Here is a 12,623-nt window from a genome sequence, read left to right on the forward strand (position 1 = left end):
CTTCAGTAGGTGTACCAAAACATTCAAGGGCCATTTTCTCAAAGGTGGGGTTACAAGTTTATCAACTTTCAAAGCATAATTCCTTTCCCATTGTTCCTCAACTGCAGTGTAGCTCTACTTTTATCCAGTGTAAAAAAAACACAATTTCAAATGTTGCTACGTAATACCGAATCGGGGCGGTCGGTCACATTTTTACTCCTTTACTTATTTAGGCTTGCCATAAAAAGGTAGAATACTTATTGACTCAAGACATTTCAGATTTTCATTTTTAATTAATTTGTAAAAATTTCTAAAAACATAATTCCACTTTGACATTATGGGGTATTGCGTGTAGGCCAGTGACCCCCCCAAAAAAATCTAAATTCAGGCTGTAACACAAGACAATTAGGAAAAAGTCAAGGGGTGTAAATACTTTCTGAAGGTACTGTATGAATGACACCAGAGGAAAGACAGACAGACAAAAGCCAAAGAGAAATATGCTGCTGAAAGAGACAAGAAGGAAGTAAGTTCAGAGACGGATCACTGTCATTTACACCATACACTTTAACATTTAATTAGAATCATGTTGAAGTAATAACAATGGAATGTTCCTCAATAAGATGGAAGATGGGTCTTTTAAACAGGTGTCCTAACTCAGTGGTCACACGGCTATGGATGAGTACAATTTTATGTGCAAATCAAACTGTATTCTTATCGTGTAATACTTTGTATAAAAGTGCCATGTATGTCAAGTGTATGAATAATATATAAAGTTACCTTTGTCCTCTGAAGACGGGGGTGGATGGGCCAATCAAATCAAATAAAGAGGTTGTAAGTGGGCCAATCAAATCAAATAAAGAGGTTGTAAGTGGGCCAATCAAATCAAATAAAGAGGTTGTAAGTGGGCCAATCAAATCAAATAAAGAGGTTGTAAGTGGGCCAATCAAATCAAATAAAGAGGTTGTAAGTGGGCCAATCAAATCAAATAAAGAGGTTGTAAGTGGGGTTCGTGTGGTGAGGAAAGTGCCATGTAAGTAGTCCAATCAATTATTATTTTAATGAAAATGTTTTGACCATATTCCATAGCTTGAAGACCATGCCTTTGGAAACTGGTACAAAATAACAAAAAGATGGATTGCAAGGCTATGTTAAGTGAAATAAATAAATGACTATAGTAAGTGCCTGGATGCCAAATAAAGTAACAGAGTAGACATTTTCATCTTAAATCAGCCCAAAATTTTTTTTAATGAAATTTATGTGAACATTGCTGTGAAGCTGTGAACGTTTAACTTGTGGATTTTGAAAATAAAGATCTAAAATTAAGATATATCAACTTGTTGGTCTACATGCTATTTTAAAAACAATGCAACTACTGGAGTAAACCTATTCTGGGTTAAAGTAACTATGAGTAAGGGCAAACATCATGATAAACTTGCAAGCTGAGTTTGAATAAGACATCTGATTACCACTTTGCATTTAGAACGGTTGGTTTTATTATAGCTAATAAATAATCAAATAATTGATGGATCACTGGATAAAAGAAATACAGGTCTCTTTCCTGCCCGTCATCACACTCCCTCACCTGATTGGTCGTTTCCCACGAAGCGTAAACCGGCATTCACGTCATCACACTCCCTCACCTGATTGGTCGAGTAGGCGGGCCTTCTTACCTTGTGGCTGTGGTAACTAGTGACGCATACATGCTACTTCTTTTTCTTTATATGTATCAGCAGACTACACTCAAAAAGTGTATTGCCGCCACCTACTGTGCGGGATGAAAACAAAAAGATCACAAAAATATTAACATGGTCGGTGTGAGGGGGCAAAAAATATCCCAAACATCTTATTTCTTCTGTTAAAACAAAACCGCCAAATCCAATTCATACTCAGGCTCAGGAGCCTGGGAGTGTGGCACATCTTCCATTGAAGTCCCAGATACTTTTCAGCTGTAGCCACAATGATGTTCAACTTCTTAGATTTCTTTGATACTTTGTGCCGTACAATTAATAACAGTTGTAATAAATGCTATAAAATCCATCTTTTTAACACACTGTTCTCTTGCTTGACACGCGGGCTGTGTTGCATCTGGGTATCATACCTTCAACACTATCACTTGCTTTCTCAACTCTTTTGGTTGCATCCGCATAGGAGATCTGATGGACCGTCCTGACTTTCGCCAGCTCAACTTCCTTCACCCTTTTACAGGGCACTTCAAGACCTCTGGATCATGATCGCCACCACAATCACAGCCCTGACCTTCTTCACTCCGATCTTCAGCCTCCACACATATGCCACATGCCCAAATCCTTTACAGTTTTTACATTGTAGCATTTTGTGGACGAATGGTGTTACCTTACCTTACATACCTTTAGCTCTAACATGTGTAGGAATGGTCTTACCTTACATACCTTTAGCTTTAACATGTGTAGGAATGGTCTTACCTTACCTTACATACCTTTAACATGTGTAGTGATGGTCTTACCTTACATACCTTTAGCTTTAACATGTGTAGGGATGGTCTTACCTTACCTTGCATACTTTTAGCTTTAACATGTGTAGGGATGGTATTACCTTACCTTGCATACCTTTAGCTTTAACATGTGTAGGGATGGTCTTACCTTACCTTGCATACCTTTAGCTTTAACATGTGTAGGGATGGTCTTACCTTACCTTACATACCTTTAGCTTTAACATGTGTAGGAATGGTCTTACCTTACCTTACATACCTTTAGCTTTAACATGTGTAGGAATGGTCTTACCTTACCTTACATACCTTTAGCTTTAACATGTGTAGGAATGGTCTTACCTTACCTTACATACCTTTAGCTTTAACATGTGTAGGAATGGTCTTACCTTACATACCTTTAGCTTTAACATGTGTAGGAATGGTCTTACCTTAGCTTACATACCTTTAACATGTGTAGTGATGGTCTTACCTTACATACCTTTAGCTTTAACATGTGTAGGGATGGTCTTACCTTACCTTACATACCTTTAGCTTTAACATGTGTAGGAATGGTCTTACCTTACCGTGCATACCTTTAGCTTTAACATGTGTAGGGATGGTCTTACCTTACATACCTTTAGCTTTAACATGTGTAGTGATGGTCTTACCTTACCTTACATACCTTTAGCTTTAACATGTGTAGTGATGGTCTTACCTTACCTTACATACCTTTAGCTTTAACATGTGTAGTGATGGTCTTACCTTACCGTGCATACCTTTAGCTTTAACATGTGTAGGGATGGTCTTACCTTACATACCTTTAGCTTTAACATGTGTAGTGATGGTCTTACCTTACCTTACATACCTTTAGCTTTAACATGTGTAGTGATGGTCTTACCTTACCTTACATACCTTTAGCTTTAACATGTGTAGTGATGGTCTTACCTTACCTTACATACCTTTAGCTTCAACATGTGTAGTGATGGTCTTACCTTACCTTACATCCCTTTAGCTTTAACATGTGTAGGAATGGTCTTACCTTACATCCCTTTAGCTTTAACATGTGTAGGAATGGTCTTACCTTACATCCCTTTAGCTTTAACATGTGTAGGAATGGTCTTACCTTACATACCTTTAGCTTTAACATGTGTAGGTTGCAGTGGAGGCTGCTGAGGGGAGGACGACTCATAATAATGGCTGGTAACGGAGAGAATGGAATGGCATCAAACCATGTTTTTGATGCGTTTGATACAATTCCGCTCCAGCCATTACCACGAGCCCGTCCTCCCCAATTAAGGTGCCACCAACCTCCTGTGGTAGGGAGGTGTTCTGTGTCAAAAAAATAATTTAAAAAAAGAACCAATAGACTCTTTTCCCTTTCTCCATTCATTGTTCTGGTCAGGTGACAGGAACTAACCACACCTGCTCTTCTCTTTCTTAGGTATCTGACCTCGACTTCCATCGACATCCCGGAGATCCCGGCCCATAGGGATCTGGTCAAACGTAGTGCACTATGTAGGGAATAGGTTGCCATTTGGGACATGGCTCATGTTGTTTATGTTGGAAACAGGAGTCACGTGAGTCTATGGCAGGGGCCTCCAACCCTGTTCCTGGAGTGCTACCCTCCTGTAGGTTTTCACTCCAACCCTGTTCCTGGAGACCTACCCTCCTGTAGGTTTTCACTCCAACCCCAGTTGTAACTAACCTGATTCAGTTTATCAACCAGATAATTATTAGAATCAGGTGTGCTAGATTAGAATTGGAGTGTAAACCTACAGGAGAGTAGCTCTCCAGGAACAGGGTTGAATTTAAAACCTACAGGACAGTAGTTCTCCAGGAACAGGGTTGAAGTTAAAACCTACAGGAGGGTAGTTCTCCAGGAACAGGGTTGAAGTTAAAACCTACAGGACAGTAGTTCTCCAGGAACAGGGTTGGAGTGTAAACCTACAGGAGGGTACCTCTCCAGGAACAGGGTTGAAGTTAAAACCTACAGGACAGTAGTTCTCCAGGAACAGGGTTGAATTTAAAACCTACAGGACAGTAGTTCTCCAGGAACAGGGTTGGAGTGTAAACCTACAGGACAGTAGTTCTCCAGGAACAGGGTTGGAGTGTAAACCTACAGGAGGGTACCTCTCCAGGAACAGGGTTGAAGTTAAAACCTACAGGAGGGTACCTCTCCAAGAACAGGGTTGAAGTTAAAACCTACAGGACAGTAGTTCTCCAGGAACAGGTTTGGAGTGTAAACCTACAGGAGGGTATCTCTCCAAGAACAGGGTTGAAGTTAAAACCTACAGGACAGTAGTTCTCCAGGAACAAGGTTGGAGTGTAAACCTACAGGAGGGTATCTCTCCAAGAACAGGGTTGAAGTTAAAACCTACAGGACAGTAGTTCTCCAGGAACAAGGTTGGAGTGTAAACCTACAGGAGGGTATCTCTCCAAGAACAGGTTTGAAGTTAAAACCTACAGGACAGTAGTTCTCCAGGAACAAGGTTGAAGTTAAAACCTACAGGACAGTAGTTCTCCAGGAACAAGGTTGAAGTTAAAACCTACAGGACAGTATCTCAGTGACGTCATTACAACCAGCTATGACCACTGGCATGGCACCCAACTTTCAAAGGAATTACAAATCATAGTTTGTACATGATAAACGAATACTTCAAATACATTAAGGAGGAAAGAATAGTGCAGAGTTAATCACATTATTTATTAACCTGACATTAATACCTTTTGTTCACATAGAAACCAACAACCAGGTAGTGATTCAGCAAAATACACACAGTAGCACTTGAGTCGACAACAATGGCCAACAGACATGATATTAGTCAACCAGGTAGACGGGTAACAGATCCAACAATGATAAAAGCATGATTTTAAAAACGAGATGTTATGACGTACAAATACAGAGAAAACCGTTAAAAGGCGTCATCGACATGGAAACGTGTATTTTTTTTTTTACCTAGACAGTAACTTAAAAAGGTGTTATCTTTCTCTTACATGGAAGGTTTCAGACAGTTTAAGTCTAGTCCTGGGCTAAAAAAATAATAAATCACTTTTAATAGAGATTCTCCATTGACCAGGCTTTTTATTCTAGGACTAGGCTTAATCTGTGTGCGGGAAAGCGGTGTATAATGTTTAGTCCCAACAGTGTCATTATTATGTAGGCTCATTCTACAGTCACATGGACGGAAGCCACGTTTCACAAATCCCTTTCGGCAATATAAAGTACCAACATGAATCAATCACATTCAATGGATGATAGTTTTAAATTAAACAAGTGGCCTGAGTTAGCCTGGTCCTAGATCTGTTTGTATGGTCTTGCCCACTCCTACGGTCATTGTTGGCAAGACAGCACGAACAGATCAGGGACCAGGCTAGACGTCAGTATCCACACAGTAGCAAAATACAGTGTTTTCTGATCACAGCCAGTCATGATAGACTGGTCCCAGATCTGTTTGTGCTATCATGTCAATTCCATGTTTGGCATGGCAAGGAGTTGACACGATAGCACAAACAGATCTGGGACCAGGCTACAGTCATCACGGCACTCAAGCTCTCAGATTGAAGAGCCCCTCTCCAGCTACCCTCAGCTCCCAGACTTCCTCTCAATCCCGTTCCAAGTAACAGCAGAGTGACGAACGAGACTTGGAGGGGTGACTACTCCAACAAGCTCTAATAGAGCCTTTGTACTGTATACCAGGACTACTTTCCACCAGGAAGCTTCCACAAGCAACTCCTCATGGTCTCTTGAGCTCGTCTTCCAATAGTAGTGCTTTGATGAAACAGAATCCTATACCTACCCAGTTGTCATACCTATCCAGACCGTTCTTTGATGGTCAGGGCCGAGGGGAAGGACTATGGAGGGGTTGCAGACTGTCTGTTGAGCTCCAGTAGTAGTAGTAGTAGTAGTAATGTGATGATCCAGCGTTACACTGCTTATACCTATCTGCTTATACTTATCAAGACCCTTCAGATCTGCCAACACCCAAGGGTTAGGGGCCAAGGTCATTATCTTATGCATAAGTGGCGTCACTCCTACACGATGCCCCGTCCCTAAACTGACAGTCATCGCATGATATGACATAAGACAATGGGGGAGGGTTAGGGAGTGATTTGGGACTGGCTGTTAGTCTGGTGAGTAGCTGACGCTAGCCGTAATGCAGTCCTTAGGTCTGGAGTATCTAGGACCGTCTCACCTCCCATCTCCGCTGGAATAGGGTGAAGTTGCCCCTAGATGCTGATCTTGGGTCAGTTTAGTATTTTCCCCACTACTGGTTACAGATAGGATTGAGGGAGGGCGAAATGATCCAAGATCTGTACCTAGGGGAAACCTTCCCCCGGGGCCATCTCACTGACTGAATACGACCATGGCTTCAGTGTTTTCTCCACAGTATGTAGGTCATGAGGAGGACGAGGCCTGCGGACAGGGCTGTTATGACACACTGGTGGATGGTGAGGACGCTCTCCAGGTTGCCGATGCGTTCCTCCATGGCACTGGTGTGGAAGTAGTCATAGACCCCCGCCCCGATGCTCCACACGGCCCACACAGCATCCACGATCAGGGGCATGGTAGGTCGTCAGAGGGGGTGAGGCTGAGGCTGGGGACCGAGGGGTGTCACAGGGGTGGGACTTCAGGGTCTCTGCAGCTTCAAGGGTTTAACCTACACCTGGAACATGGAGGAGTGGCAGATCAGCGACGGCTTGGGACAGAGCTGGGGTGTCAGTTCAGGGTCTCTCCAGCCTCAAGGGTTTAACCTACACCTGGGACATGGAGGAGTGGAAGATCAGCAACGGCTTGGGACAGAGCTGGGGTGTCAGTTCAGGGTCTCTCCCGGGTTCCTACCGCAGTAGCGCTGATTCCTAGGCTTTCTCACCTGCAAAGGAACGGTTGGGAATGTAGCTTTACCAGGTTATATAGATGCAATATTATGAATATAGAATGGAATATGAAATTGAGTTACGGTAAGTAACATCCCCCTCTTCAAAGGGGGTGACACTCTAGACCCAAACTGCTACAGACCTATATCTATCCTACCCTGTCTTTCTAAGGTCTTCGAAAGCCAAGTTAACAAACAGATTACCGACCATTTCGAATCCCACTGTACCTTCTCCGCTATGCAATCTGGTTTCAGAGCTGGTCATGGGTGTACCTCATCCACGCTCAAGGTCCTAAACGACATCATAACCGTCATCGATAAGAGACATTACTGTGCAGCCGTATTCATCGACCTGGCCGAGGCTTTCGACTCTGTCAATCACCACATTCTTATTGGCAGACTCGACAGCCTTGGTTTCTCAAATGATTGCCTCGCCTGGTTTACCAACTAGTTCTCTGATAGAGTTCAGTGTGTCAAATCGGAGGGCCTGTTGTCCGGACCTCTGGCAGTCTTTATGGGGGTTCCACAGGGTTCAATTCTCGGGCCGACTCTCTTCTCTGTATACATCAATGATGTTGCTCTTGCTGCTGGTGATTCTCTGGTACACCTCTACGCAGACGACACCATTCTGTATACTTCTGGCCCCTCTTTGGACACTGTGTTAACTAATCTCCAGACGAGCTTAAATGCCATACAACTCTCCTTCCGTGGCCTCCAACTGCTCTTAAATGCAAGTAAAACTAAATGCATGCTATTCAATCGATCACTGCCCGCACCTGCTCGCCCGTCCAGCATCACTACTGGACGGCACTGACTTAGAATACGTGGACAACTACAAATGCCTAGGTGTCTGGTTAGACTGTAAACTCTCCTTCCAGACTCACATTAAGCATCTCCAATCCAAAATTAAATCTAGAATCAGCTTCCTATATCGCAACAAAGCATCCTTCACTCATGCTGCCAAACATACCCTCGTAAAACTGACCATCCTACCGATCCTCGACTTCGGTGATGTCATCTATAAAATAGCCTCCAACACTCTACTCAAGAAATTGGATGCAGTCTATCACAGTGCCATCCGTTTTGTCACCAAAGCCCCATACACTACCCACCATTGCGACCTGTACGCTCTCATTGGTTGGCCCTCGCTTCATACTCGTCGCCAAACCCACTGGCTACAGGTTATCTACAAGTCTCTGCTAGGTAAAGCCCCGCCTTATCTCAGCTCACTGGTCACCATAGCAGCACCCACTCGTAGCACGCGCTCCAGCAGGTATATCTCACTGGTCACCCCCAAAGCCAATTCCTCCTTTGGTTGTCTTTCCTTCCAGTTCTCTGCAGCCAATGACTGGAACGAACTACAAAAATCTCTGAAGCTGGAGACTCATATCTCCCTCACTAGCTTTAAGCACCAGCTGTCAGAGCAGCTCACAGATCACTGCACCTGTACATAGCCCATCTATCTACCTACCTCATCCCCATACTATAATTATTTATTTATTTATCTATCTATCTTGCTCCTTTGCACCCCAGTATCTCTACTTGCACATTCATCTTTTGCACATCTACCATTCCAGTGTTTAATTGCTATATTGTAATTACTTCACCACCATGGCCTATTTATTGCCTTAACTCCCTTATCTTACCTCATTTGCACTCACTGTATATAGACTTTTTGTTTTCTTTTGTTCTACTGTATTATTGACTGCTTGTTTTGTTTATTCCATGTGTAACTCTGTGTTGTTGTATGTGTCGAATTGCTATGCTTTATCTTGGCCAGGTCGCAGTTGTAAATGAGAACTTGTTCTCAACTAGCCTACCTGGTTAAATAATGGGGAAATAAAACAAATGTAAAATAGGTAGGTTAACGTTACTCTGTTGTAGCTAAACGAGAACTAGCATGGTCAAAAAGTGAAACACACACTTATGATCTTATAGAACACGTTTCACTGCCCTGATTCAGGGAACCTGAATAATACTGTATGTTCCACGGAACACACATGTGGAACATAGCTTCGTTTCAAAGCTCAGGCTAACAACATTGTAACGTTATTGTAGCTAGCTCACAACATTGTAATGTTATTGTAGCTAGCTAACAACATTGTAACGTTATTGTAGCTAGCTCACAACATTGTAATGTTATTGTAGCTAGCTAACAACATTGTAATGGTATTGTAGCTAGCTCACAACATTGTAACGTTATTGTAGCTAGCTAACAACATTGTAACGTTATTGTAGCTAGTTCACAACATTGTAATGTTATTGTAGCTAGCTAACAACATTGTAATGGTATTGTAGCTAGCTCACAACATTGTAACGTTATTGTAGCTAGCTAACAACATTGTAACGTTATTGTTGCTAGTTCACAACATTGTAATGTTATTGTAGCTAGCTCACAACATTGTAACGTTACTGTAGCTAGCTAACAACATTGTAACGTTATTGTAGCTAGTTCACAACATTGTAATGTTATTGTAGCTAGCTAACAACATTGTAATGGTATTGTAGCTAGCTCACAACATTGTAACGTTATTGTAGCTAGCTAACAACATTGTAACGTTATTGTAGCTAGTTCACAACATTGTAATGTTATTGTAGCTAGCTAACAACATTGTAATGGTATTGTAGCTAGCTCACAACATTGTAACGTTATTGTAGCTAGCTAACAACATTGTAACGTTATTGTTGCTAGTTCACAACATTGTAATGTTATTGTAGCTAGCTCACAACATTGTAACGTTACTGTAGCTAGCTAACAACATTGTAACGTTATTGTAGCTAGTTCACAACATTGTAATGTTATTGTAGCTAGCTAACAACATTGTAATGGTATTGTAGCTAGCTCACAACATTGTAACGTTATTGTAGCTAGCTCACAACATTGTAACGTTATTGTAGCTAGTTCACAACATTGTAATGTTATTGTAGCTAGCTCACAACATTGTAATGTTATTGTAGCTAGCTCACAACATTGTAATGTTATTGTAGCTAGCTCACAACATTGTAATGTTATTGTAGCTAGATAACAACATTGTAATGTTATTGTAGCTAGCTCACAACATTGTAATGTTATTGTAGCTAGCTAACAACATTGCAACTTGTTACAGTGCGGTGCACATAACATCAGACAAAGATTATTATTAGGCCCATATGTATTCGACCAACATTCCATGAATTTGCTACCTTCGGTGACCACTTTTGACAATGACACCGGTACAGAACTCTCATATGGTCAGCTAGTTAGCTAGCTAGCTACATCTTTGCTGAACTATGAACATGCCTAGGACTTACCAAAATGACCCAGGCGCACAGGTTAAAATGAGACACGCTTGCAATCTGCATCCAAGTTCTCTATCTAGCTATAAATCACATAATCGTCAACATATAACGTTCGATGCTCAAGATACCAAACTGGGCTAGCAACATGATCATTAGCTTAGTCACCCACTACATCCGGGTGCAGTGCTACATTCAGGAACACATGGATAGGGCGTGTTCTAAATAGCGTCATACAATCGATCAATGCTGATAATAAACACAATACGTATCGGGCATCATCATCATCCTATTTTGCTTTCTAGCGGCTAAAGTCACATTTTGAAAACGACCCATGTAGCTAACTTCCAGTAGCTAGCTACCAACGTCAGTTTTAGCTAAGCTTAGCTAAGTGGTCAACTGGAAGATGACATGGTGTGTCTGGTTTGGAGATGTATGTTTGAGATTGCTCGTCATAAACACTTGCTACTATCAATAAATATATTTGTATCATCCATAACATTTTCCAAACGGATTCAGTCAATTTGCAGGAAAAAGGTTTGAAAACTCATATTTTTCCTACGCACTATTACCAGGCGCGGTGGCCAAGTGGTAAGGCGTCGGTCTCGTAAACCGAAGATCGCGGGCTCGATCCCCGTCCGTGCCTCGGAAACGAAGTCCGTGGTGGACACATTTTTAAACCGGACAGTTCCAACGTGATACTTCATTGTGATATTTGATATATATTTCAAACTCAATATAAAGGTAATGCCTTGATAGAACGTTTAAATCTCAACAATGTACAATGTAAAAGTTATATGCTAAGACTTCTCATACATAAATGGTGTTCATCAAGACAATATATTGGAGACATCAAGGTAAAACAGGTTTAGAGGTAAATCAAATCTAGGAGACATCAATGTAAAACAGTTCTATAGCTAAAAATCTTTCACTTATATTTCAGACGTTTATTTGGCACGCCCCTCCTAATGACCACCAGTCGGCGCTCCAACTACAATAGTGTGTATAGACCAGTTAAGTAGCCCAATGAGATTTTATATACAGATCAGATGAGAGATCAGCCATCATACAATGACACATGGATGAAAGAAACAAAAACTAGACTCTAAAGACTGAGTTCTTGTCTATCTTTGTAAATATACATGTTTGTAAATATATATCTTGTTTTCAATCCAATGCCGTAATAGACAGCCTGATAATAGAGGCCTAAAATATGAAAACATGGTTAGGCAAATCAACGTTCTAAATGTATATTTTACTCAGAAACTTGATAAATCCTTATGGTATACGAAAACCTCGTTGTTCTGATTATTGTTTGTGAAGAGGAAGGTACAATAGTAATTTATTCCCCACACTTTTACATACGAGAGTGCAGAGCCAAACCTTTCCATTTGGTGGCAATGGTTACTGCAAGATCTCAACTGTCTCCAGGACTGTGTTCTTCTGGAGCTCGACATACCTACTGCCTAGTCACCACCACCTAGAATTCCATTTTAGGGAGGGCCTGAAAAGGAGGCTCGCACTACGCGGCCCACACAGCACAGCCAGAGCCACTAGGTTTGGGCTACTGTCTCTAGGTGCTGCACGGGACGATCGGTCAGTACACACACAGAGAGAGGGAGAGAGATCAGGTGGGTTTATTTTTCCCCGGGAAACGTTACCGTTCTGGGACACACGGTAGCCTACTGCTTTTTTGTTCAGGAACAACTTTAGGAGAATATTCAACTGTCTTTGGAGAGATGGGCCTATGTTCCATGCCGATAGAGGCAATTTCTGTCATCTGTTTCGTGTCTGACTGTGGACAATTAAACCTGCTTTTTGGAGGATAACATATACATTTTTCCTAAAGGATTTTACTCATAACATGAAAGTTGTATGGGGATTGCGAATAGGAACCCTGGTCGTGGGCTCTAGAACTCAACAAGTATCCCCTCGTGTTCCAACTGTGCGCTTTGGAGAGTGTGCCCAACCTGTGCAAGGATGACACGCACGTTGTGTGGCCTACTGTAGCTATGATCGATAGGTTTACATGATGGGTAAATTTGTGA

At 41.8% G+C, this 12,623-nt stretch overlaps 1 long non-coding RNA gene and 1 other non-coding gene across 2 annotated transcripts; one reads left to right on the forward strand and one right to left on the reverse strand.

The window, feature by feature from the left end:
• Positions 1-5,110: 5,110 nt before the first annotated feature.
• Positions 5,111-10,762, reverse strand: LOC120036342. The gene is made up of 2 exons (XR_005474471.1): positions 10,591-10,762; positions 5,111-7,296 (listed from the first exon to the last, which is right to left on the reverse strand). It is a non-coding gene; the product is annotated as an uncharacterized LOC120036342 (long non-coding RNA).
• Positions 10,763-11,149: 387 nt separating this feature from the next.
• On the forward strand, positions 11,150-11,221 carry trnat-cgu. The gene has a single exon. It is a non-coding gene; the product is annotated as a tRNA-Thr (tRNA).
• The last annotated feature ends 1,402 nt before the right edge of the window (positions 11,222-12,623 follow it).

The sequence above is a fragment of the Salvelinus namaycush genome, unplaced genomic scaffold, assembly GCF_016432855.1.
Source record: "Salvelinus namaycush isolate Seneca unplaced genomic scaffold, SaNama_1.0 Scaffold131, whole genome shotgun sequence".
NCBI classification, from domain to species: domain Eukaryota; kingdom Metazoa; phylum Chordata; class Actinopteri; order Salmoniformes; family Salmonidae; genus Salvelinus; species Salvelinus namaycush.